This window comes from Platichthys flesus, chromosome 22, assembly GCF_949316205.1.
Source record: "Platichthys flesus chromosome 22, fPlaFle2.1, whole genome shotgun sequence".
Classification (NCBI taxonomy): Eukaryota; Metazoa; Chordata; class Actinopteri; order Pleuronectiformes; family Pleuronectidae; genus Platichthys; species Platichthys flesus.
In genome coordinates this window covers 5,825,162-5,829,908 of record NC_084966.1, presented here as the reverse complement: position 1 = coordinate 5,829,908, position 4,747 = coordinate 5,825,162, and positions in this window count along the sequence as shown.

The following is a 4,747-nucleotide window of genomic DNA, read 5'->3' as shown; positions in this document are numbered from 1 at the left end:
CAGCAAAAATCAAATCTTAAAAAAGTGGGGCTTTAAAGATCTGGAAAGTGGCATAAATCCCTAAACATCATTCAGCTACTAGTTAGAGATGATATTCATTGAACATGTTCACTTTTATGAGAACGATGAACTGAACGCAACTCAATGACAAATAATTAATTTAAAGGGTGAACACGTTCATATTGTAGCGTCCTCGCGTATAGATGACAGGAAGCTTCTCTCTTTATGTGTAACTTTATTAAAGTCCAGCGAACACGACACACTTCTTGTTCTTAACTCCGACACTCCTATCATCCACCACTGTATTCTTCACTCCCCTTCCTCATTCAACCTTGATACGCCAACTCATGAGCCTGCCATCCCACAAAACCGGGTTCATCCTGGTCCCCGGTTCGAACCCCACTCTTTCCCATCTTTAAGCTGGCAATATTCGGAACTCTTAAATTTGGAAGGATTTGTCCTATTAATATAATTATATATTACACTTTGTAAATTTAAATTAATTAAATATAAAAACAGGGGGAAAAAAAATAAAAATAAAAAAAATAAAAACTGCGGGCGCAGTTCCTGCGCATGGGCTTCTGCGCAGGATGTGTGCACTGGGCTTTGGCAGGATTTGCGCAGTGGGCTTCTGCAGGGGACCGGTTGGAGGGGACCAGGTATGGCGGTCTGCGGCAGCGACTCTGGACGCGTGTCAGTCCCATCAGATCACCTCAGCTACAGCGCCCGTTGGGGGAACCCTCCGTTCGCGTGGGGGGTGGGGGGGGGGGGGGGCTCCGGCGGTTTCTAATAAAGTGAGTCTTGGCTAAACCGGTTGTCATTTTTATGTTTAGGCGGCGGGGGTGTTGTCGGCAGCTGCTGAATGTAACTAATAAAGTAACATGTAATCTAACTTAGTTACTTTTAAAATCAAGTAACTTTTAATCTAATTTAGTTACTTTTAAAAGCAAGTAACTTGTAAAGTAACTAAGTTACTTTTTCAAAGTAACTAAGGCAACACTGCTCTTATGTCACCTGTACCAGGAGCCGCCCCTGTCACTGGTGATCTTGGCTCGCTGTCTGGCCGCTAACCAGCCGTCCGGACCGCTCCGTGAAGAAGGAGGAGGAGATGTTTGTTTACTTGGAATGCGGCCAATTCATTTCTCGGATATACAGCAGGAGCAACACTCGCGTCACCTCTAGGTGGTCCGTCACTTCTCGTTATACACACACATTTAGCGTTTTTTTCCACAATGCCCAGGTGCACTAGGTCACACACTACAAACTTTCCTTAAAGGGGCAGGCCATACCTGCAACACAACAGCTCTCGGTCTCATATACAGATGGCAAGAGAAAGCAGAGAGGGATTTTTACACACTGTCTGATAAAGACTCCGACAGTAAAGGCCAGGGGTAGTGATGGATAAAGTGTTCTTTAACAAGTTAAGTCTTTCATTCTCACTTTCCACCTTAAACTATGAAACGAACTGAACTATGAACTAGTTCAGCATTTAAATGGTGAACTGTGAACGTGAACTATTCATGCTTACTTGTATGAACTGAACTTTGAACTAGTTTATGAGAGGTGTGAACTTGCACAACACTGCATATATACTAGTTCACAGCAGGTTTGGATGATCTTGCAGCCTCAGGATCTGAAATGCTGCATAATTTAACCCTCATACAGATTCCAGTGGTTTGTCTCCCTCTAGTGTCCATGGAGGTGGTAGCACAACAAAAATGCAGATGATTATAGAAAATGTATATTTGTGAATTAAGTTTAAACGTAGAAACGCTACTGCTTTGAACTCCATTTCCCACAACCTCCACCACCAGTGTCCAGGCTCCAGGTGACACATCCTACATATTGGAAGTATAGATTATAGATATATAAAAAAGGGTTAGAAGCACATTATTCACAAGATAAATTCTCAGACAAAATTTTCCTCCCGTTCACTGTGAATTTACTTCCTCTAAAAGTCTCTGTTGATTAAAAACAATAGAGTCAAAATTTGGACAGTGTTGATATGAATAATTCAGACTTCACCGCCAACAGGAGCAAACAAAAGTTAATTTCCCCCTTAATTTAGTGGGATGAAGGGATACATCTCAGAGGTGCAGATGTAAAGACCTGAAGACATTTGAGAGAAACACCTTAAACAAGACTTTTCCTGTTATACATTCAACAAAGAGCACTTTTTCTCTTAAGTTTCACACATTGTGTCGCTCGTTACTATTGACACATGTGTTTTTTTTCCTGATATGATGCATGACAGCTGAATTCTGGTTTAACCAAGGTTCCTAGGTTCTCCAGAGATATGCAAACTTTTGGTAAGGGGTTAATGGAACCCGCTTCATGCCCAGAGTCAGCTGGAATTGGATCGAGCCCCCCCCCTTGCAACCCCATGAAGAAAAAGGATCGATGCATGATGCATCTTTTCCCCCCTCTCCCACTGGAGGGCAGTGTACATCTTCACATCTGCCTCCCTCTGCCTCTCTGTGTCTCTTCTGTCACTCTCATTAAGATGTCCCTCTTCGCACACACCGAGTTGCTGCTCATCTCACACACACACACACACACACACACACACACACACACACACACACACACACACACACACACACACACAGACTCTGAACGTCCCTCGACAGGAACACACTCCCTGCAGATTGCTCGCCATAAGTTCTTGCACATTGCATCAAACGTGGTTATTTTGTCCATCAGACCACTTCAAGGTGCATTAATGAAGCTACTCAGTTCTTATTCACGATTCTTAATAAGCCACAAAACCCATCTGAGTCATTTTAATTCACCCCAGGCACACGGAGTCCCGAGCCACGAGGATTTGCAGAAGCTTTGCCGCTCCGGCGTTGACGCTAACGGGGACTGATGGCACCGGGAAGTTCAGTTCCCCGTCTCCTCTTTAATTGCCTTTCTCGTGTGTCAGAGTGGCATCTTTCATGAGCGGCGATTATCAAGAGGAGCAGAGCAACTGGCAGAGTCACATCTGATGGTATCGCCGCGGGCGGGAGCGAGGAGGCCGCAGTTAATCCTCGTCTTGGTGCAGCGCATTGCACTTCACCGGGATCTGCTGTGTCTCTGGACCGAGGAGGACGGTCTGTTCTCGGTCTGGAAGAGTTTGGTCAATTTGGTGTGTGTTTGTGGTTTTGTGCAAGAAACGTTGCAGCTTTGCAGACGACTGCGAGCTGCTGATGCATCCAAGCAAAGACAGAGAGAGATTTTATTTAGAAATTGGGTTTAACCTGAGAGTCCCACACCTACAACCTATAATCCACCTTTCTATCCACCTTTCTAACCATGACGCTGCTTCTGCCACAGACTGTGCATGAAGAAGGTCGACATCACTGCTCCCTAAAAGTGAAGCCAAAGCATCCTGATCTCCCCCTGGTGACTGACTGCAGATATCTAGGCTTCATTTCTAGATAGTGGAAGGAAGCCAATAACCAATTAAGCAGTGATCCTTTCAGAAAGCATCTCTTTTCGGTGTCTTTGAGGATAAACACACATCTGACATTTGCTCACAGATGCATTTAAACCTCTTTTTCTTCCGGGGTCACTTTAGGCTGCAGACGTTTGCATAAAGGAGGCGACACGGCCTCCGACACGTGGAGACGTCCGGATTCGAGGCAGCTGATTGGTTGATTGGAGAGGAATGAAAGAAACGGCGCCGCCAACATCCTCCCGTGCATGATCAGAGCGGCGGCTTCGACAATGTGAGCTTTACTGGATTTTTTATTTGCTCCTCAGACAAATAAGACGTTGTTGTTTTTCTCACATCGTGGCTCATTTGCTTTGATTTCTTTGGGTTTTCCCCCCTCGCTCGTTCCAATACGTCTGATGTGCGTGGGTTTGCCTCAGTGTTGCACGACAAGCGTCGAGATAATCAGACGCGCCGATGCCTTTTCTGCATATTTGCTGGGTGTCGCCCTGAAGGAAGCAATTGTCTCAATGTGGCAAATCCCCGCCCTTCTGCTCCTCGACGTAGATTAAAACAAACACTCAGAAGTGTTTTAGTCTCGCGGCGGCCCGGCTGAGGAGCCGACCACACGGCCCGAGCCACGGCGTCGGTTAGGGTTAGAGTCCCGGGACAGTCCAATATAAGCCTGTAAACGCGAGGCGACCCAGGAGCGGAGCCGCAAGCGCTGCAGGCCCCTGACCTCAACTCCACTGCCGAGGAGGGAAACACTCGAAACCCACAATCATAAAAGCGCTCCTCATATAACGTGACAGGCCGAGTGTAAACAAAGCAAAGACAAAACATGCTTCTAGTCCCCCCCCCCCCCCTCGTTTTACTGCAAAAGACAAACACGATGGTGCAAATTAGAAAAGTGGAGTCGTGCAGTCAGAGCAGCGTCGATTGCGTTTCCAAGTCCCCCCCCCCCCCTGAATTTGCGATGTTGTTTCAGAAACTGACAGGGTTTGAATTTCAGATCCTTAAAAAAACACGTCAGATTGAAGTTGACGTCTCGAAAGCCGAGGGATCTGATTCTGCATTCTCCTGCTTGTTTTCAGATATAAGGTGTTGATATTAGTGGATCTTGTCCTGGCGGTGGCGGGTCGTGAGCCGTAGACTGTACATATAAATGGAGGACAGGACAGCCCCCCCCTTCCCCTAAAAAAAGTGAAGTCAAAATGTCTCAATCGCCCCCTGGTGGCTGGCTGCAGTACAGTATTGCTATCTGCTGCATGTTAATTGTCTTTTATGTCACTATAGTCTATTTCAGATTATTTCACTGTAGTAATAGTT